General features: G+C 45.5%; 1 protein-coding gene across 2 annotated transcripts in view; it reads left to right on the top strand.

Annotated features, from left to right (window-relative positions):
- The first annotated feature begins 5,501 nt into the window (after positions 1–5,501).
- The window catches only part of SERPINE2 (serpin family E member 2), a 64,016-nt gene continuing 46,675 nt past the window's right edge, over positions 5,502–22,842 (top strand). Inside the window, exon 1 of one of the 2 annotated variants that reach the window (XM_054477064.2) lies at positions 5,502–5,694. The gene's annotated coding sequence lies outside the window, so the exon portion shown is untranslated. The remainder of the gene's footprint in view (positions 5,695–22,842) is intronic. The other variant, XM_054477065.2, reaches the window with a different exon arrangement.

The raw sequence follows: 22,842 nt of genomic DNA, 5'->3' as shown, positions 1-22,842 counted from the left end.
AAACCAAGGAATCGGAACCTTCGTGATGAACAGTGGAATTATTTTAAGCTAGGGAGTGGCATGACCAAAAAAGCACTTTAGAAAGACTAAGCTGGCAGTTACAGATAGAATCTGGAAGCTGAGAGAATAGTTAGGGTGCTATTGGAGTGGTAAGAGTTTGAACTGACTTGAAAAAATGGAAGAGGGGTGACTCAGAGGGACTTCGGGGAAAAAAATTAAAAACTACTAACGGCACCTAAGGAATGGCTGGAAATGGGATGAATAAAAAAAAGAAAAGGGGCTGGGTGCAGTGGCTCACACCTGTAATCCCAGCACTTTGGGAGGCTGAGGCGGGTGGATTGCCTGAGGTCAGGAGTTCGAGACCAGTCTGGCCAACATGGTGAAATCCCCTCTCTACTAAAAATACAAAAAATTAGCCACGCATGGTGGTGCATGCCTGTAATCCTAGCTACTTGGGAGGCTGAGGAAGGATAATCACTTGAACCCGGGAGACAGAGGTTGCAGTGAGCTGAGATCATGCCACTGTACTCCAGCCTGGGTGACAAGAGTGACACTCTGTCTCAAAAAGAAAGGAAGGAGGGAAGGAAGGAAGGAAGGTAGGAAGGAAGGAAGGAAGGAAGGAAGGAAGGAAGGAAAAAGAAGGAAAGAGAAAGAAAGAAAGAAAGAAAGAAAGATAGAAAGAAAGAAAGAAAGAAAAGAAAAGAAAAGAAAGAAAGAATTCATTCCCATCTTTGTGCTTTGGTGACTGAGATGGAAGTCATGTCTGTAAAACACACGGAACACAGGAGGAAGAACTGGTTTGGGGATGAAGATAATAAGTGGGTTTGACTTGTTAGGTGGGAGGTGATGGTGGGATATTAAGTGGAGGTGTCTGCCAGGCACTTGGAGATAGATGAGTGGTACCTTGGGATGGTGGCCAAGGCCATCTGTAGATATGGGCTTAGAATTCATCCAGAACTAAGCAAAGTTACATACATTTAAGGTATGTCAGTTAGGCATCCTAGGTTGCTAGCAACAGAAACTGAATCTGGCTAACAAGTAGAAAAGTCTCACAGAAACAGAGTTCACTGTGGACCTCTGCTCAGATGGAACAGGGTCTAGGGCAGCTCTGAGGTCCAGATAAGAAGAACTTACAAATTCATCATTCATCAAGCTGAGATAAGTCAGCTGCAACTACTTTTTCATTCTTTTCAAGATTCACAGAACTGGGAGGGAATCCAGTGAGCTTGGTCATACGCCCATCCCTTGGCTAGTGAAAGTAAGGATACCTTGATTTCCTTCCCAACAAAATGCTGCATAAAACAGAAGAGGTGTTTCCACTATCAAAAGGCGAGGAGGGGAACAGGTGTTAGTGGCCACAGATAAATCAATGTTCATTCCATTGGGAGAGTGGAGAAAAGAGGAGGGAGCTGAGGACAGTCAACTGCATGGTGCCCACCTGTTGGAAGATTTGATGAAAAAAGGATAAAGGCAAGTTAAGGCATCGGAAGAGAGAAAATAGGCAAAGGAGTTTCCAAAAAATGGGCACACATATGAGGGTGAAATCATGCCAAGGACTCAAAGGTGATAAAGAATGTTGAAAAACTACTGGGGTTGCCATTGGAAGCTATTGGTAACATTAGGGAGAGAAGGAGCGCCCAAGGAAGTGAGGAAGAAAAGGAGGGGAGCCCGATGATGGGGTGAGAAGATAGACCGAAGAGACTCATGGAAAAAGGGAGGCAGCATCTATTGTTTGGTGGTACAAGGAAGGAGAAGAGCTAGGCTGTTGATTGAAGGGGTCAGTATCACAACGACTCTCAGAACCTGGCTGTTACATCCTATTTGGTCACATATAAGTAGAAAATAATACCTAGCCCAGCACTTAGTAATGTCTTTTCTCTGAAGGTCTTGGTGAAAACTAGTGACGACAATAGCAAAGTGCAAATTGATGCTCTGGTTTAATCTGTTTCAGAAGTTACAGGAAGAGGAAATTGAATTTATTTTAAAGCCAACTTTAAAGGGAAATAAAAAGATAAATGCCTTTTCTAAGCTAAAAAAAAAAAAAAAAAAAAAAAACCCAAAGCAATGCAACAGTTTCAGAAACTAATTGTATAAGTGTACTGTTATTACCAGTCTCTTTTCCCCTGGTTGAAACAATCTTCCATAACAACATTTGCAACTATAATATTGTGTAACAAGCACTGTTACGGTGTAATGTCTTTTAAATAGGGGTTAGATAGGAGAGAAGTGAGTATCCATTATCTTATTATCATAACATCTGTCAGTCTTCCAGACAAAACACCATCATCCCACTGGGAGCTAAGGACGGTTTTTACTTAAACACAAGGTCATACTGTTTGGGTGCATGGGAGAGCAGTGGAGGTGGGGTGGGGGATTTTCATTTATTCCAAGGCACTCAACACTGGACTTCTTCCAAGAGAGGAAACAAGACTAAATAGATCATTTGTTTTATTCTGTTTGGGCATTTCTTGCGTTTCTCCCAACTGTGGCTTATGGACACAAAGCCAAACTCAGAGCCTAGCTGGAGCTGGCTAAACTCCAGGTCAAAGGAATAGACAATTTGAAGCTCTATTTGCGGATTAAGGCAAGCCACACAATTGCAGGACAAAATGAAATTTCGCTGTGAATGTGAAGTCGCAAAGAAACAGCCAGGTAGAAGTGTTAAATGATTTGGATTTCTCAAACAAAACTGAGGTAGAGGTAGGAAGGAAATGTGGATTGGAAGTACACATCTATGAGAAATGCATCTCAAAAAGGGTCAAATATTGGAGAATACTGGAGGAGGAACCTGCTGCTTGTGGGGACCAACCGAGGTAGGAACACAACATCTTTGGAACAGCCCCTCATGGTGGGTGTCAAAGAGCCTGGCCATTTGAGTGTCATGGAAAGTGTAGCTTGGGTCATTACTTCTGTCTCCTCTTGCTGGCATCAGGAAGGCCAGCCAACACCAGCCATGCACACTCAGTAACAAGTATAGTTGGTATTCCCAGCATATCCCACTGGCAGAATGGGTCTTTGTCTTGAATCACTTTCCTTTGGGAGACCTCATCGTCGGCTTCATCGCATGTCTAGCGAGAGAGAAAGGAACATTAGTGGCTAGGCTTACTTTAGCATATTAGTTAGCACTGCATCCGGTCTGATTTCAGAATTGACAAGTCATGTACAGTATTGCTCAAAATGTTCCTTCGACAGTACAGGAAAGAATGGGGAAGTGAACGTCAGTCATTAAAGTGTAACCCAAAGAGGTAAGTCCTAAGGACTTCTAACGTCTTTCATAGATGAAGAATTTGGACCCTATTTACACTCTAATTGGGAAAGCAAAAAAGGGGTTTTTTTTTTTTCCTTGAAAAACATTGGCTCCTTCAAGACAAGAGACTGAAACTCTTCAAAATAGTTATTTTGTGCATTTCTCTCACTGGTTTAACTTTTGAGTAACTTTAGTAAAAATTTAAAGTTACACATAATTAACCAAAGCCTGTGAGATAGGAATCAATGTATCAATGTTAATATCCTGATTGTGATATTATACAATGGTTTTGCAAAGTGTTACCATTGAGGAAGACTTGGCAAAGTGTAAAAGAGACCTCTCTGAATCATTTCTTAACAACTGCATGCCAGCCTACAATTACCTCTATTACAAATTTTAATTTAGAAACGTGATTGAGACAGAAATGGATGCAGGGATTCTGGTACATTTTCATAATAATCTGGCTTCACCCACATTTCCCAGTTATTTCTCCAGTAGTTTCTTGAATGACTCCCTTCCATCTGGAAGAAGATACTCCCAGCTTTTCAAACACACTGAGCGAGCTCATTCACACCTGTGGGCTTTCCCCCCTCCTTCGAATTGTTCCCAGCTCCAGCCCACCCCGCCGCCCTGACTGGACCAAGCACAATACTGTCACTGGAACAGTTCTTAGCATGTCTAAAAGTCACTTGGCTAGTAGTTCATCCACTCGTCAACAAAATTTATTGAGTAACTGCTATATGTGTGGTATGGTTCTAGGCACTAGGCATAGAGTGAGTTGGAAAAAATATTGAAATTAGTTTCTCTTCCCTGGTCTCTGGGAGTATATTCCAATGAGAGAGAGTAGAAGAAAACTAGCAAGAAACAAGGTAAAAAAAAAAAAAATCAATTCATGATGAGGGTTATGAAGGAAGTCATAGGTTAGAGGGGATAAAGCGACTTTATCTCAAGTGGTCAGGGAAGGCTTCCTAGGGGGGAGGACGTTTGAGTTGTGACCTCAAGTGTAAGGATGCAGACAGACATAGAAGATCCTGGGACAAAAAGCATTTCAGGCACAGATAATAAGAAAGTTGCCCTGTAACTGAATATAAATATTTGGTATGACTGTAAAATAATTAAACAGATGCTCATTTTGTAGACTGTTTGCTCCTTATTTTAGGACCCAGCCTCCCATAGCCTGTTTCCCTCTATGAGAGACTGAGAACACCGTTAGGCTGGTCCAGATTTTCCACTTTTCAGAGCAACCCCTTCCCCAACACACACGTGCACACTCTAGCACGGCCACCTACATGCCAAGGGGTGACTGCAGGCTGATCTTCCAAGTGGCTCTCATCAGTAGCTGTACCCTTAATTCAGGGCTGTGTATAGGAAGATTTACATTTCTTCCTCGCTGTTGGGGCCGTCTGCCTGCTAGCGAGGATTCTACACTAACGGCAACATAAATTACTGTCATTAAAGTTGGGTCCTTGGGTCCCCAGAAACCTAACTAGACGCAAAGGAGGAACCAACTAAGAGAGATCCAGGTAACAGAGCCCGGAGCGGGACGGTCATTTGTTGCAGGCCCCTGGGGTATGCGCCTGTCTATCGCGCACCGGGTCCCAGCAGCTGTGGTTACCGGCTGAGAAGGGCTGGGTTCCCAGGACGCTCATGCTGTCACCATAGCCAGGAATCCAGTTTTCTGGATCCCCTCGTCTGTATTTGCCTAAGGCGACCTGCCGCCGCTCCTCCGTCCCCTAGGCTGGGAGAAGTCAGCTCTAGGACACCCTGCAAAACGCCTTGAGGGGTTAATCTGCCCCTTCCCGGCCGCGTCCTGGCACCGTTTTCCCCATCACCCGGAGGAGTGAGCGCTGTCTCAGGGCGCCCTCTGTCTCTTCCAGGGGGTAGCCAAGACGACATGCCCTGCGTCTCAGGGACGCGGTACGAGCCCCGGTATCCCCCACGCCACCTCACACACCCCCATCCGGGAGACCCACGTGCAGCTGGGCCCGGGCTGGCGCCGCACCTCGGGGTCTGCGCGTCTCCCCGGCGCGTTCCGATCGCAGCCCCACGACAGGAACCCCTGGGGGGGGCGGCATCCGAGAGGTCGCAGGCGGAGAGGGGGTGTCCTGGAGGCCGGGCGCGGGGAAGCTGCGGCCCGCGGCCACACAAAGGAGGCGGCGGGAAGGCGGGGCGAGGCGGGCCGGGGGCGGGGGCGGCAGGAAGGGGCGGGGGCCCGCGCGGCGCCGCCGATAAAGCCCCCGCCGCCGCGGCAGCCAGCTTGCGCTGTGGGGCTGCCCGGGCTGCGCGGCGTCTGCAGGCGCCACCGCTGCCTCTTTCAGGCTGTGACCCTCCTCGCCGCCGCCGCTTCGCTCCGTCCTCCGACTCCTCGCGCCGCCGAGACCAGGCTCCCGCTCCGGTTGCGGCCGCACCACCCTCCGCGGCCGCCCCCTGGGGATCCAGCGAGCGCGGTGAGTACAGGCTGCGCGGTGAGTCCCGGGCGCGGCCGGCGCTGCCCTCGGCGGGGGACGCTCCCCGGGGCTCCGCGCGGCGCCGGCCCCGCGCCCCGACCTTGCGCCCGGCCGGGAAGCTGCGGGGCCAGTGGGACCCTGGGGCGCAGACGTCGGGGAGCAGAGAACTTTCTCAGCCTCCCGCGGGCCGCCTTGGCCGGGGCTGGGAGCGCGCCCGGCATCCCGGTCCCGCCCGCGGGGAGCCCCGAGCGGGACCCTGGCAGGGCAAGGCGGGGCCGCCCCTGGGTGGCGTCCAGTGGTACCCGCAGCTGGGAGCCCTGGGGCCGGCGTGGCTCCTGCCCGGCCATCCGAGCCGGCCCTGACCCTGAACCTGAGGTTTCCAGCTGCTCTCCGGTGTCCCCTACCCCGGACTTAGGCTGCGCGCCGCCGGTTGGGGAGAGACTGGCGCACTCTTACTTGTTACCTCTGCCTGTGCAGGGGGAGGTGACGCGCGGTGTGGGGAAAGCCTTTAACTTGGCCTCTGGCAGCCGATTTAACCCGAGCGAGCAGGTCTTTGCTATTTTCATCATCTGTAGAAACGGGAGTTGCGAGGCGGATGAGTGACTGCAGGTAAAGTGAAAGTACGGTACTCAGAAATTCTGGAAGGAATTAGGCATTTAATGTGTCCACAAACTGAGCGGGGAAGGAAGGCTTCTATTACATAAGACAGCACTCCACCTTCAGGTATTATGGAAGATGCTATTGAAGGTTTTAGTGTTTTAATGAACGAAACACATTCTTTGTATGTGTGTCTCTGGAGAAATCTCGAATGCTGCTGCCTTGCTTTGACTACTTTGCAGGGGACGTTCTTATATTTAGCATCAGCATAAAAAGGTGTTCGAAGGTGTGACTTTCTCTTTCAAGGCAAGAAGCCGTTTACTTGTCTGAACTGTTGTGGAACAATATATGTGATAATTGTGTACTTTGAAGATTTTATATCAAGACTTGAGCACAGATAACTGGAAGAAATGTCAACATTGCTAATTTGTATATCCTAAACCACACTTCAAAAATTGAAGGCAGTTTCAACACTGTCTGAAGGTCTAAATCAGTAATTATTTGCTATTTGCAGTATTTCAATAGAAAAATTTTTGGCTATGCAAATGAAGGTACTAACCTGAGTAATCTAAGGTTTCTTTTAACCCCCAAATTTTGATTCTTTGTTAATGTTTGAAAATATCCTACCATGCAGGGCAGTTACTGAAGGTCATGAAAATGTCATCGTGTTTCATTCTAAAAACAAAAATGAATCTATGCAGAAAATTTCCGTGTTCCATGAACTTCATATTAGTTTAATTTTAAAATTACTGTCTCCAAAAGAAACGAATTTTCACTTCCACACAAGGGTGATTAAATATCAGTCAGAGATTGTTTGAGGTGGTAGAGTTGGAAGTGAGGTGGTGACCTGGCCACGTCCCTGGGTGCATCTCCGCCTTGCTGTCCTCTTCCAGCCAGTTCTTTTCCCATCCCATGGGGACTTTGGCTTTTGGGCTATTTCTCCTCCTCTAGACCTAAAGTCCATGTGGGGGGACGCTCTAGATGCGCACTTCCTTGACCGTCTCAAATCCAGTGTCTTCCATGTACTCCAGCTACTAAGTCCTCTAAGTACCTCCAAGTCTTGCCCTCTCTTGAGATGCTCAACTTCTGAAAACTCTTAGTGCCTCCATCCCGCAAGCTCCTTCCTTCCGGGTTGCAAACCGGACTCCCACTGCAATCTTCAATGCAAGCGATCTCCAATCCTTTTCCTCCTGCGGGTTTGGCAGGTGACTTTGTAGCCCATTCTACCAGGAAAATAGAGGTCATAAGGATCTCCTCACGTCCTCCCCCATCTCCCCTGTACAGACTTTTCTGTGTTTACTCAGTCATCCAATAAATCTTCTTAAGCATCTACTGTATCTGGGTACTTTGCTGGATACTCATAGGTGGTAAATAGAGCAGATCCTTGCTCGCTTGAAACTGTCATTCTTGTGGGAGAAAACCAACTAAAAGCAAACATAATATATTGTAAAATGTATGATAAATGAATAGGGTAGAATTATAAAGAAAAATCAAGTTAGACTGAGAACTTAGAGAAATTTAGAGAGATGGCCTCCTTGGGGCAGTGACTAATGTCTCCAGCTGTGTCCTGAATCCCAACTCCCAGTGCCTCTCTCTCCTTGTGAATGTTACTCCCTTTTCTTACTTTTATCTTCAGTCTCTCCCTGTGAGCTTTTTTCTTTTTTAGTAGTATTTTAAGAATGCCTTAACCTCCCTTGTCCCTGCATCCTCAGCTCACCTGTAATGACCACCACGTCTCTCCAGGCTTCTTAAACTGGTCTCCCCTTCCTGTTCAGCTCTTTGCAAGCTGGCCAGAGTCTCCTCAAAGTTCAAGGTCCGTGACTTCCTGAACAAGCAACCTTTTTTTTTTTTTAATTTTTATTATTATGCTTTAAGCTCTGGGGTACATGTGCAGAACGTGCAGGTTTGTTACATAGGTATACACGTGCCGTGGTGGTTTGCTGCACCCATCAACCCATCACATTAGATATTTCTCCTAATGTTATCCCTCCCCTACCTCACTCCCCGCCCCCCACCGCAGGCCCCAGTGTGTGATGTTTCCCTCCCTGTGTCCATGTGTTCTCATCTGAACAAGCAATCTTATGGATACCCACTAGGCTTCTCCGTGGCATTTGATGAGGTTCTTCTATTCCTTTCTGATGTTTTTTTTTTTTTTTTCACCGCTGGTTGCCACCTTCTGGTTTTCCTTATTCCTCCCTGGCATCTCTGCTACCTCTTGGGGTTACCCAGGGTTCGCTGTCATCCCTTTTGTGCTCTGTGTATTTGGGTGAACCATGTTCCCACAGCTTCAACTCTCACCAATATGAAGTGAGTCCCAGATTGGCATGTAAGCTAGCTTGAGCATGCTCCTGTGTTCCAATCAGTTACCTGCAGTCTGGTGCGCTTACCCATGCCCTTTAGGCCAAAAAAAACCCCAAAATAAATCCAAAATTGATTTTAGTTTTCACCACCCACCCCATATCTGCTTCATTGTTAGCCAAGATTTGTCCCTGTTTTTTTTGGCAGTGGTTCCACCGTTCATGGAGGTGTTGGAGCAGGGGCCTCACAGTGATGCCGGGCTCCCGCACTGCCCACATCCAGGCAGTCACCAGATCCTGTTGCTTCTCCGTGCTGTGAAATTCCACAAAGGTCTGCTCTAGTCACGCTGGCCTTGCCTTGCTTTAGAGCCCAAAAGTGGCAAAATGGTGGCCGGTGTGCCACTTCTAGCAGTAGGCAGCAGTGTTGTTGGCTTGAACAAAGTATATACAACTTGAGTTAATATTTAGAAATCTGGAGATGTCACTTGAATGTATAGCTTCTCCTAAAAGCTAGAAGACCTGGATGAGGCAGTGCGCGGTGGCTCACACCTGTAATCCCAGCACTGTGGGAGGCTGAAGCAGGCGGATCACTTGAGGTCAGGAGTTCAAGACCAGCCTGATCAACATGGTGAAACCGCGTCTCTACTAAAAATACAAAAATTAGCTGCGCCTGTAATTCTAGCTACTCGGGAGGCTGAGGCAGGAGAATCGCTTGAACCCGGGAGGCAGAGGTTGCAGTGAGCTGAGATGGCGCCACTGTACTCCAGCCTGGCGGCAGAGTGAGACTGTCTCAAAAACAAAAACAAAAACAAAACAGAAAAAACCTGGAATAGGAGGCTTACATTCCCATGTGGCAACACTCAGCTGCTGCTGGGTTTCCAGTGCCTGAATACACTGGACGTCAGTTGCTTTCTGGTTCCCCTGGACCTGTGACCCTTGCTTATAGTAACGTTCTGGCTCCCATGGGCTTCAGAGCTAGAGACCCTAGGCTGAGACGATCATCGACAGCCTGGGAATGCCTAGTGCTTACCGCACAGTGTCGTGTACCTCATGTTGCATCCCTTCTAACTCTCTTCCATGTTATTGCTGGTGTGACTTTCCTCCTGCTGCCCCAAATCCAAGTCTTCTTGGGTCCCTCCTAATAAAATTCAATGGCCTCCCTCTTGATCTGGGCTTAAACCCCTGACTCTAAAGGAGTGGCCATGTCATATCACAAGTTGGGTATCTCAGATTGAAAGATGAGCTTTCTGCTATCTTTATACAGTGTTGTACCCGAGATTCTGAAGATGCTTTTGAGCTTTTGTAGGGTAGTTAATACAGAGTTCTAGTGTTGATGGCAGTCCTCTGTTTACAAACCATTTCTACAAACCTGACTACTGCCCCACTTCCTCGCAGCCCCCCTGGGTGGAGATAGGGCAGGGTCGATTCTATATCCCAAACAGCAGTGGGGAGTCTGTAAATACGGAGGCATAGGCCACCAGGGAGTCCCCCACCCTTGGAACATAGAGAACCTTGTTTTACATGTGGTACCCAGAGTCATACAGTGTGTTCCCAAGGTCATTTAGATGCCTTAGGGCAGAGTCTTGACCCAGAACTCAGTTCCTGTCAGCATGCAGCCAGGGAACTTTCCACAGTGCTCCATGGGCTCACCAGGCTGCTGGCCATTTGTAATGACCCAACAGAGTCAAAGCTTTCTTCACTCCCTTCCCATCTCCCTGCCTTGTCCCCTGCCTGAAACATTCTTTTCTTGCAAAACTGAACCTCCTGTAAACTCCACTGGTACTGCCCAGTGCTTTTCTGCCTTTGCTCCTTCTGTACCTCTGCCTGGAATTCCCCTTCTCCTCCTGTGTTCATTGTCTGGCTGATTTCTCCTTTTTCAAGACTCAGGTTCAAAAAGGCCTTGCTGGCAGTCACCACCCCAGCCCTCTGTGGCACATGTGCAGTGTACACACACATCACCCCTTCCCGTGCCTACCTCAATGATGGCAGTTTTTTGTATTGTAGCAACATGCCCTATCCAGTAGACTCTAAGCTCCAGAAAGACGTGCCTGTGTTTTAGTTTTATTTGCACCAGCAGTGGTGTGTGGCCTAAAGGCAATTAACAGATGTCTGAACTAAACCATATTCATATTTTTTGTAAATTTACTGCATGCTTTATGGAAGAGTGTTTGTATTCCAGACTCAAAGGGGAGCTCTCTCTGCCAGACCTCCAGCCCTCATTTTGGTACTAGCAAATTTAATATATATCCTCAGACATTTTAAATTTTTGATTAACCTTGTCTTTTGAGATAAAACATTACTTAGAGAAAAGTGGAAGTCTAATACAGAAGCGCTTCTGTGCGTGTGTTGACTTCAGTTATCCTCATCTGAACCTCCCTTTGGCGTGGTTCTGCCCTCCTTGAGGTCTGTTGGCTGGGCTGCATTCTGCATTTCGTGGTTACAGGGTAGGAGAATGCATTTTGGTTTATTTCTATTAACCTTGGTGATGGTGATATATGACCTCTTGGTGACTTTTTTTTTTGCCATGGAACTTTTTTGGCTGATATCGTCAATCAAATTTGGTAGAAAGAGCAGGCTGGGAGAGGGTATGGGCTGCATCACCAATAGAGTGTGTAGGTTACCATCTAGAACTCAGTTTCCTTGTCTATATAATGGGTATATTGAAATAAATGATCTAAAAGGTGTCTTATTTTTAAAACCTATAAATTCTTGACTCACTTTCCTTTTGATGCGGCTTTCTCATAAATGTCAAGTCTAGATAAAATTTTTTCATAAATGCATTATCCTGTGCTCATATACCTTAAAGTTCTTGTCTCTCACTTTTTTAAGCCTATAAAATCATTCAGCATTATATTCAGAAACAGCATCATGGGCCAACATGAAGATTTAGTTTGTATTCCCACTTAGAGCATTTATAAAAATTTTAAATAAATTAGGTCCCATATACTTGAATCTTGTCAACCTGTTCTCCACACATAAATGTGCCCATCTTCTCTTTTCAAACCATCTTTCCTCATGAGTAGATTGCATGCCTAATCTGAAAACCAGTGTTGGGTTTTTAAAAAATACCCTTAGGTACAGAATGGAGTCAAATGCAATAAACTACATCTTTAGGTTATCTCTTGTCTCCAAGTTCCCAATTTAAGAATACTGAAAGATTAGTACAATTTTATTTCTCTTTTGAGAAATACCACCTCCCATCCAACAGGCCAAGTCTATTTCTACAGTCAGTGAGTCTTGCCTTTATTCTGCTGTTAGATTTCTAGGTCTGGATGTAAGCCCAGTCCAGGGAAGTCAGCATCCCTTCTGGGATTCTTTCTTTGCATGAGGATGGCCACTGAGCCCAAGCAATCCTCTATTTGTAATTCCACTTGTATGTTTTGACAAACATGTCCTAGGATTCCTCCAAAGGTTGGGGTGGACACCCTAGTTCAAGATTAGATTAGGAACACCCAGGCTTTTGCCACAGTTTGACCTAAGACATTATCCTTTGCTTCAGAAGATCATTTGAGAATTGGAATTTACATCCATTGTGCCTTTCCATTTTTCTTACTTAATTCTTTGAAGAATAATATGAGGAGACTTTAATGTAAAAGAAAAAAATCCCATCAAGAGTCAGAAAGGGTTTCCTGTTACGGCTGCAAATCTTGGTAAACGCACTTTGTTTTTGTAAACCATGCCCCACCCCCAACCCCTAGTGAGAACTCTGGTAACCTGGGGAATTTCTCTTGAGAGCATACCAAAAATAGCATCAGTGCCTTCTCTTACCCCTACCCCAACTTTCACCCTCCATGTAGTGCCAGCAAATGTAGCTATAGAAAAAATAACCACTTGTTTTTATCCTAAGTTTTTATGGGCCAAATCTTGAAGGTGGCTGTGGGTATGTGAAAGAGTTTAATGCCAAATACAAAGCCCACTCGGAAATGAATAAGGTGACGACAAATGAAAATGGATGTTTCTTTCTTCCTTTCGGGAAAGTGCTATGTAAATAAAGGCAGTGTTTGCTTCCTCTACTAAAATTTATTTCTTCAGTTTTTAAATAAGAAATCCACTCAAGAAGTTATTCTTACTGAGGATTTGGTCACTGTTAAGATTATAGGAACTATTAACTACTGCATTATCTTTTGCTTACAAGAGCACAAACCCAAATCAAAATAACTCAGAAACAAGGCGGAGAGCTGTTGGCTGACACCGCCCACTCAAGCATGGGAGAGGTGACTCTGGCCCTGAAGATGACTGGAACCAAAGACTGAGGACTTGAAGGCTTTCTTCTCACTCTCCTTGCCTCTCATCTCTGCTTCTGTCTGCTGATTGTGGTTGTCCTCTCCGGGACCATGACTGTAGGTAGCTCCAGGCTTACCTCCCTACAGCCTCCTAAGTGAGGAGGAAAGAGGGGCTTTTCAGCCAGTTCCAGCTCGGCGGGGCCGGGGGTGGGGGGAAATCCTAGGGAGGAATTCTGATTGGCTCAGTTTCAGTCACATGCTCTTCCCTGTATCAATGGCTGTGGGCAGAGGAGTGAGGTCCTATGATTGGCTGATGCTAAGTCACATGGTCACATGCTCTTCCCTATACCAATGGCTGTGGGCAGAGGAGTGAGGTCCTATGATTGGCTGATGCTAAGTCACATGGTCACATGCTCTTCCCTGTACCAATGGCTGTGGGCAGAGGAGGGAGGTTCTATGATTGGCTGAATCCCGAGTCACGTGGTCAATCCTTGGTTAGAAGGGAAGGGAGTGTGGAGAGGACCCTGCTGCCTGGCGTACCCCAGCTGCCTTTCCTTCTGTTTTCCCCCCAACGGAGGCTCTATGTGGTCTCCTAGAGCCTCGTGCCTGCCTCTCGGCTAGATGCTGATATCATTCCCACTCATGTAGTTGGGAAGGAAGGGTGTGGCGTAGATAAAGGGTCCACGGTCACACAGTGCGTGGGGGTCACACAGCCTGTATGCCAAAGTCGCGCACCCTGTATATATGTAGGGTCGCACAGCCTTTATGTGTCAGTGCCAGAGCCTGGATCCGGATCTGTAGATGTGTGAACTGTGAGCTGATATCATGGATTTTCAAAGATTTACATCCCATCAATGTTTATACCGTCTTGAAAAGAAATTCGTGTCAAAGCACACTCCTTTCAAGACTACCTCCTCGCCGTGCTGCGTGATAGCCCTAGTAGCACAACCAAAACTCATGATACAGAAAGAGGCCAGTATCTCTGTGGTACGTTTGAATCATGGTTTTATGCCTTTGGCCCCCTAGTTCCTTCCTTAGACACTTGTTTTTTTCTGGGACTGAAATCTAAAATTAGTACTGACCTTTGGATTGAGAAGGTGGAGAGATTTACAGAGTCCAAGCGAATAACTTAAGCTGAGCTGGATAAAACTCAGCAGAACCACAGAACAAGTGTGCCATGACTTTTCAAAGATGCCTAATTGAACTCTGTTTGCGATTTAACTTCTTTTTCTAAGGTTTATAGTTACCTTTATTTCAAAATTTGTCATTTTAAAATATGTGTTTCCTCCTTTTCCTCCACTGTATAGTAATTAAGAGTGTGGAGGATTTGGAGGCCAACGGGCTTTGGTTTGAATCTAGAGGCTACATGTTGGAGGCCATGAGCCAAAGCCAAATTTCTAAACATCTCCAAGTCCATCCGTGAGTTGAGCCTAAAGGTGTTTAGGCTTAAGGGCCACCCCTTAAGTGTTGTGAGGATGAAGCGGAGAGTATATCTTAGGCGCTAAGCACAGTGGCGGGAATGGAGCTGACTTTCGGGACACGAGGTGGCTGTGGTTGTGGCACTGGGTAATATTTGTCACACGAGTACAGGTGAGCACTTCTCCAAGACTCATGTCTTCCTTGTGTCTTTGACCTGATGAATGAGTGACTTGCTCTGTGTCTTTGCATGCTTTGTTTCCAGACACCTTTCCTGCTGCACTCTCAGTGGGCAGTACTCCCCGATGATCACCTGGTCATCTTTCCTGCCCGCAGGCTTCAGGCTCTTGTGCGTTGGCCATGAAGCAAAGGAAGGCTGTTGCATGAAATAACCTCCTTCTGACTCCACCCTTGCATTTGTGAGATGTAAACAGCAGTGTTACCAAGAGATCTTCCAGGGAGCACGTTGCAGGTAGCCCTGTCATGCTGGCTGCTTTTTTCCATTAGGTTAGTTGTGAATAACGAATAAATGTCTATGCAACGTCAGGCATGCTGGCTCACGCCTGTAATCCCAGCACTTTGGGAGGCTGAGGTGGGCAGATCACTTGAGGCCGGGAATTCAAAAACAGCCTGAACATAGTGAAACCCTGTCTCTACTAAAAATACAAAAAATTAGCTGGGCATGGTGACGCACGCCTGTAATCCCAGCTGCTTGGGAGGCTGAGGCATGAGAATCACTTGAACCCCGGAGGCAGAAGTTGCAGTAAGCGGAATTGTGCCACTGCACTCCAGCCTGGGTAACAGAGGGAGGCTCTGTCTCAAAGTAAAACAAAACAAAAAATGTCTATGCGGTAGGAAAAATAATCTATTTAGTTTAATATTTAGGTCTCTGCAAGGGTAGCATCCAGAGGCTTCTCTTTTCATTCTTGTTTTTCTGACTGTGAAAAAAATCATTCTACTGTGTCCAGTGATGTCCAGATACCAAGAAATAACTATTTTAAACATATGGTGAATATTTTTAAAGCACATGGTGATGGTCATTTAATTAGGATTTGATTCCGTCAATACGCAAAAGAGTTTTAAGAATGTTGGGTTAACCTTAGCAAGCATTCCCAGATAGGAAATGTGTTTTCTGCTACCATTGATAGGATTTTTTAAGGATTTTACTGGCAGTTATCCACTTTGGACTTCATACAGCAGTCTGAGTATATGCCCACACCTGAGTTTTTGCTCTAACAGTGAGATTAGGGGATGCCAGGGAGAATCTGTGTGATGACTTAATTGTAAGGGAGAGCTTTCTTTCTAAAGGTGTGGATTTTTCTCTTTGAAATTTATATACTAAAAGACTCCTATTATCTTATGCCAAACCTGTACTAATTTCTTAATGACATGTTAGTTAAAATAACAATTTGGAGGATTGGCTAAGGATGCCACAGTATTCATAATGAACCTGTTCTTGTGCAGCAAGGTGGTAAATCATGAATATCAAAGTTCTGATCATACTAATTTGAATTAATTTAGCATAGTGGAAAGTATGAAGACATAGTTTTTCCAATGCATATGTCACTTCTTAGCCTAAAATTTCTATGAGTGGGACAAGTACATTTTTTACATGTGCAGTGGCAAAATTATGCTTGTGTACTGCTCTCTACCTTGTGTTCTGGTTCTGCATGTGTTTTCTCTGCCCTGTTAGGAACCTCCAAGTGGAGTATCTTATTCTTTTGGCCTCCTTCCACCATACCTGGCAGAGAGGAAACCAAAAAGTACTTCCAAGGGGAGAGGGAAGTGGAAAATTATGCATCATCAGTGTGTCAAGTACTGTTAGGCATATTTTATACACGATCCTGTTGAATCCTAACAACGCTTGTAAGGTAGAAATCATTCCTGGTTTATAGGTGAGAAAAATGAGATTCAGGTGTGTAGAACACCCTGCTCCGATTCCCACTGATGGGATATAGACTCCGGGTCTGTGTCTCTCTGTGGCGGACACTTTGGATCCTGAAACACTATCTTCAGTAATGACTGAGGCTAAGCCATGTGGCTGAGCAGTGATGCACGGCCTCACAGATTGAAGGCCAGAGCATTGCTGGGCAGAGGATGAGTTTAGAGGTCAAACAAACTTGGTTTCAAACCCCAGGTCCACACTTAGTAGTGTGTGGCTTTAGGCAAAACACTTCCCTCTCTGTGCTTTATTTCCATAGCTAGACAATAGAGAATGATGAGGATATTACCCTCCTTGCAGAGAAAGATCATAGTGTCCCCAATTAACAAGCAGGGAAATGGGAAATAGGAAATACAGTGACTCAAGTCACTTGGCAAAGGCAGGGCTGTGGCAGGTTGAGAATTCACGTCTTTGACTCCTGTCACCTGTTACCTCTCCAGATGCCAAGTCTGGGTACAGTTTGATGACAGAACTGCCATCACCTGCCACTCACCCTTGATTAGCCCTTAGCGGCCCCCATAACGTGGTGGCTCTTACAACCCGATCCTAGAGTCCCATGGCTGATTCATGCTCTTTTTCTCTATTGTGTCTTCTCTGTATTCACTCCTGTGTTCTCGAGGAAGATTCATTCCAGAGGGTAAAAGAGAGTCCACAAGACTTGTTCTTAATGTATACACCCCACACAGGACAAGAAGGAAGTTGAAGGTGGCATGCTATTGTATTTGGGTGACATGCAGCTGAAAAGCTAGTTTTTGAGCACTTACTCTGTAATAGGTGCTTAGAGGGGCACAGAAGTATCTGCAAAACAGGCCAATCTTTGAGGGGTTTATCTATTTAGGTAGAAAGGGCACATCCATGATACTTAATAACAATTTGAGATAGTCTAGAACAGTGGCATAAGGTGTGGGGGAGGGGGAGGCAATCAGGGAGCATTGTCTGTAGAGGATCTGAAAGCAATAATGAAATTACCTCAGTTTTTTTTATTATCATGGTGATAAAATATTCCTCCACCAGAGCCAACCACTTCCACCACTCCCATCTTGTCCCTAAGTCCTGTACTGGATCAATAATCAGCCGCCAAAATGAGTTGATACCAGTGACATGTTTGGGAGGCCAAGCTGGCAGTGGTCAGTGTGAACTGAACTGTTGGGGAAGGCTGCATGGAAGTCCCCTCCCCTCCCTCTCAGGACAGGACACCAGGAGAGCAGTCTGTGACCCTGAAGACTGGAGTAGTCCTTGATGCCTGTGCGAGCCATGGGCCAGGAAAGTGCTTTCTGTGCATTGCCTCACCACGTGAGAGGCTGGTAGCCCAAGATGGTTCTGTAGCTGAGGAATCTGGGCTAGTGACAGGTGTCCTCCTATGCGAGATTAGGGGAGTGACGCCCAGCTTTCAGACAGCCAGCAGGGGGGCTCAGTAGTGCTAATGCCAAGCCCTTCATGCAGAGAAGTGACTTAAGTGTCAGTCACTACTTTGTGCCAGAGGTAAATCTCTCTGCAGAGGGAAATGTTGGCACATAGCTGATAAACACCAGTGTCTAGATAGCCCTCCTGGGCACAACCATCCTCATTTTTTCTTTTACTTGACTCTCCACAAAATTCTTTTTGCCCGAAACTTTGTAGAATTGGTATTTATTGATTTGTATCAGCTAAGAGTTGGCTATTTAGTCTATGATGTACTCTTTATGGCTGAAGAAAAACAGGTAACTCCTTCACAGAGGACAGATTAATTCCCTTAAAAGGAAGACAAAAGTTTTAATGGACAACTTTGGAAAGGTGTGAAACGTTAAATATCTATGACAGCAAGACACGGGAATACACAAGCCTGCGTTAAGGCCTGATCCCTTCTGGGCCAGGCACATCAGCTGAAAATGGTACCTGAGCAATTTCTGAGTACGTCATGAAAAGGCACTGAAATACAGAATTTTCTCTATGAAAAAGAGTGTCCCGGCTTGGAAACTGTGTGCCTGAACGTGAAGCAAAAAATTTCCTCAAAGTTGTTCTGCAAAAAGGGAGTTGCTATCTAGTAGGGTCCCTGCAAAATCATTAGAGTTCACAAAAAAAAAGCTAGATAGATGAGATCCATGAGTGACTGACTGAGAACAGATGGGGAAGGCACATTCGCCTGAAATTCTCTCAGCCAATGCATATTATGAATGCTTATCGAGGTTGCTTCATGAAAAGGGGTTAAATTTTAAAAAGAGAGGCAAAGAAATTGAATACAGATTGAGTACTTGTTCCTGAAGTTGTAACTTCAGAGTTGCCAGATATTGAACGTTGAATTAGTTAAGGTAGTGCTAGTTGTTGTAACAAACAAACCCAAATATGTACCGTGACTCAAACATGATGGAAGATTATTTTCCACTTCTATAAAGCCCAAAGTGGGCGTGTTTATGTGAAACCTGGTGATTTGGCGACCCAGCCTCTTCCTGTCTGTGGTTCCACCTTATTTAACAGGCAGCTGCTAAGGTCACGTACTTGTCAGCATTGAACTGGTGGAAGCAGAAAGATCATGGAGGACTTCATATGGGAGATTTTGATAGGCTAGGCCTGGGAGTGAAATGTGTCACTTCTCCTATTTCATTAAGTACAGTTCAGCCTTATGGTCACGCCCACCTACCTTGAAGGCTAGGAAATGTAGCCCAGCTCTGCGGTTGGCAAGAAGAGGAAATGGGTTTCCTGAGGAGCTAGCTGCCCTCTGTCATTTGAAATTTTATTAAGACCATTGAAGGTCACTTTAAAAGTAACACGATCACTAATATGCTGTGTGGATCATGAATATATTTTTACCTCTGAGGGCAACTTTCTTGGTCACTCTGAAGGGCTTCTGATGGCCTAGGGTAGGTGTTTCCGTGGCAGTGTTGCACGTCGTTTTGAAAAGTGCTGTGTCATACGCAACTTGGAAGGTAAGGAGGTGCTGTGCTTAGAAGAATGGTTAGACAACTCACAAATTGAGGACAGCCATGTGGACACTACCTGGGAAGACTGTGAGCTAAATTGCTTCATGGAAGGTGGACATGGAATGAAAAGTACTATTTCTAACTCATAGTGTATGTGATTTCATGTGAGTCATAAAGTTTATTTGGGCAGATTGACCAAAATTTGTAGGGGGTAGGGATTTTCTCATTGGGAAAAGAGGAGGGCTGTCTTATCTGGGGGATGCACTATATCCAAGCACGCATGGGAATTAGAAGTTAATCAAAGAAATAAAGAATTAACGCTGGAGGAGGGGAGCCTCACTCTTGCAATGTGGGAGAAGTTGGTCAGATGTGCTGGAAACACACTTTTACATCTGGGAGGAAAAAGAGAGGTGAAAGCTGGGGAATGGGGTTAGTGCCAATCCTGCACTCTGACTGAGGGAATGAAAAGAGACCCAGGGGATTGGGCAAGGGGCAGGCAGGTGACCTGTCCCTGGGAGAAGCCCTTGGCAGTGCCAGTCTTGTGGTGGGTACCCCCGTGTGCTCTCTTTTTTTTCTGTGTGATGTGGGCAGGTTCCCCAACCTCTCTGCATCTCTGTGTTTAAGAGTCTGTGAGGTGATGTGTTCACAGAGCTGTGCACATAGTAGGGGCTTTATGAAAGTTTCTTCCCCCATCTTCTGTAGCTACTCACCAGCCCCATTGTTGAAGATCATTGTCTCCATAATTGGCTGTGAGTAACTGGGGAGGTGTTCTCCCCTATAAAATGCAACTTCATGACAAAAAGAAGCTCAGCCCCCTTCATCCCTAAAGATTCGTTGGTGCAGTTTCTTATACGAGAGGTTAGATAAAGCTGAGAAGGAGAACTTCCATTGTCATTGACTTTTAATTCTAGAAGTCCCTGTTCTCCTATCTTAGCTTTGGATGTTGGCAGCAGGGCAGCAGGCGGGTCTTGTGAAGAAAAGTTCTGTGGAACCTAAGAGTTATTGACTTGTTCTTGAGCATCGCATCTCATGTGATCCTCATAGCAGCTCTCTGAGGTTCATGGTGGGGAAGGAGGCTTATCACTGATCTTATAGATGAGGAAACTGAGTCACAGATCAGGTATGTGACTTACCCGTTGCAGACAGGCCCAGGACTAGACAACAGGCCTGTTCCACAGTAGTGTTAAATGGGCATAGGTTTCTTCTGGGAAATAGCAAACGTCCCCTGGCCCTTAAATCCCTTCACAAGGAGTTAGCATCAACTGTAGCAAAGGAAATGGAGTCAGGTTACAGGACAAAGCTGAGTAGCTGGGTGACTAAATCCAGGTTCAGAACCATGTTTCCCATCACTTAACATGGTTTCTGAGCTTTGAAGAACTTTTTTCGTTTGATAGGTGCTTGCTTGGCAGGAAGAGGCGGGCAGTGATCACCTTTTTAAAAAATTTTTTGAGATTTTCTTTGCAAACTCTTTGTACTGAAGGAAGAAAGCAGAAGCAGCAAAGAGTTGGAGATAAAAGCACAGGAACCTTTCTTAAAGTGGAAATTGTCTTCTTTATATCTTCCCCATGCCTCATTCCCTTTTCCTACTTTAGAAGTATTTCTATACCCTGTGCCTGCAGATACATGTATTTTTATTTACTTACTATATTTTGAAAAATGGCTTATATCATTTTTCCCCAGAAGTCAAAATGTGGGAACCAGGGACAACCCACCTCTTGTACCCAGTTCAAACTCTTTCTGGGTCACTGTTTTACATGTAATTCATGCCAAAAAGTTACACTGAAGGATATGGATAGACCAAAGCTGCATGGGTTTCTTACAACAGGCCTGGATAGAGAGGCCTGGTGCAAGAAACCCACCTTGATTACAAGAGCCAGAATGGAGAACTGAAAAAGCAAAGAATGTCTACCCAGCGTCACAAGATTACTTTTGTGGGTGCCAAAACATATCTCAAAGTAGCCCTTTAGTCACCTAATAAAAGATCGGAAATGTTTATTCCACATGTACTACTGGAATCCATGTATTTTAATATGACACCTTTGATATATTTGGAGGGAGAGTAGGGAAGATGTTCTCTGTTTTATTTCTTCTGAACCTTTTTAAAAGTTTCTGAACTGCTTAAATGAACCTACCTGTAGACTAAGTGTGTTAGGAAGCTGATTTAGCTGCACTGAGCTCTTCCTTTCCCTTACTTCCTTCTCAGGTTGTAGAATACAAGCTCAGCACTTTCCTGCCTTCCCTCTATTGCCCTGGGAAAGATAGTAAGTAAATAGTGTCTGCCAAAGGAAGAAGAATAAACATAGGCTGGATCACCAAATGGTGCTGCATTTTATTTGTATGATGTCAGAGACACTGGCTGCTTAGATGGCATCACTGAGGGAGATCCCCAGCATGAAGCAGAGAAGACAAACTTGGAGTTTGTCAGGATACCCAGGGTCATTGCAGGTCAGAGAGACTGACTAACAATTACCAGACTCACAAGAGACGGATAAATAACAAGAGGGTCCTCTGACCAATAAGGACTTTCCCCACCTTAACAAAATCTTCATGGGAAGCCCACTTGTTATAGGAAGCTTGATTGGTGTATTAGTCTGTTCTCACTTTGCTATGAGGAAATACCCGAGACTGGGTAATTTACTAAGGAAAGAGGTTTAATTGACTCACAGTTCCGCAGGGCTAGGGAGGCCTTGGGAAACTTACAATCATGGTGGAAGGCAAAGCAGAAGCAGGCACCTTCTTCACAGGGTCACAGGATGGAGTGAGTGCAAGCAAGGGAAATGCCAGACACTTATCAAACCATCAAATCTCATGAGATTCACTCATTATCATGAGAATAGCATGGGGGAAACCACCCCCATGATCCAATCACCTCCCACCAGGTCCTGCCCTTGGCACGTGGGGATTATGGAGATTATAATTCAAGAAGAGATTTTGGGTGGGGACACAGCCAAGTCATATCAATTGATAAGTACCATGTGAAAGCAAGTTAATGGCCCATGTGATCGAACTAAAACCATTTGTTTTAGTTCTGCGTTGCCTGTAGGGAATTTCCTAGTCAGTTAGCACAAGAGGTTTAGTGGTTCAGCAAAGTTCCACATACTAGGTGCCTTCATTTCCAGAGATTGGGAGTGTCTAAAGGACTAATTTTGTAATGTCAGATAATGTAAGAGAATAGCCCCTGGTGACGGGTGATTGAAATAGTTAATTTCTGAGTCCTTTCATTATTTCCTATCTGTTTCTTAATTCGTGAAATAAAAGTTAAGGGTTATCTAAGGAAGAACACCAAGTTATGACTAGTACTTTCATTTGTTCAATAAATACGTATGTGGTGTTCATTATGTCATTTAACTTTAAATTTTTTTTTTTCTTGAGACACGGTCTCACTCTATCACCCAGGCTAGAGTGCAGTGATGTGCTCTTGGCTCACTGCAACCTCTGCCTCCCGGGTTCAAGTGATTCTCCCACCTCAGCCTCCTGAGTAGCTGGTACTACAGATGTGAGCCGCCACAACTGGCTAATTTTTATTTTTATTTTTATTTTTTTTTTTTGAGAAGGAGTCTCGCTCTGTCTCCCAGGCTGGAGTGTAGTGGCGCGATCTGGGCTCACTGCAAGGTCTGCCTCCCGGGTTCACACCATTCTCCCGCCTCAGCCTCCCAAGTAGCTGGGACTACAGGTGCCCACCACCACGCCTGGCTAATTTTTTGTATTTTTAGTAGAGACGGGGTTTCACCATGTTAGCCAGCATGGTCTCGATCTCCTGACCTTGTGATCCGCCC

Source organism: Pongo pygmaeus, chromosome 11 (genome assembly GCF_028885625.2).
Source record: "Pongo pygmaeus isolate AG05252 chromosome 11, NHGRI_mPonPyg2-v2.0_pri, whole genome shotgun sequence".
Classification (NCBI taxonomy): domain Eukaryota; kingdom Metazoa; phylum Chordata; class Mammalia; order Primates; family Hominidae; genus Pongo; species Pongo pygmaeus.
The sequence above is the reverse complement of the archived record's forward strand: the minus strand, read 5'-3'. Positions and strand labels throughout refer to the sequence as shown.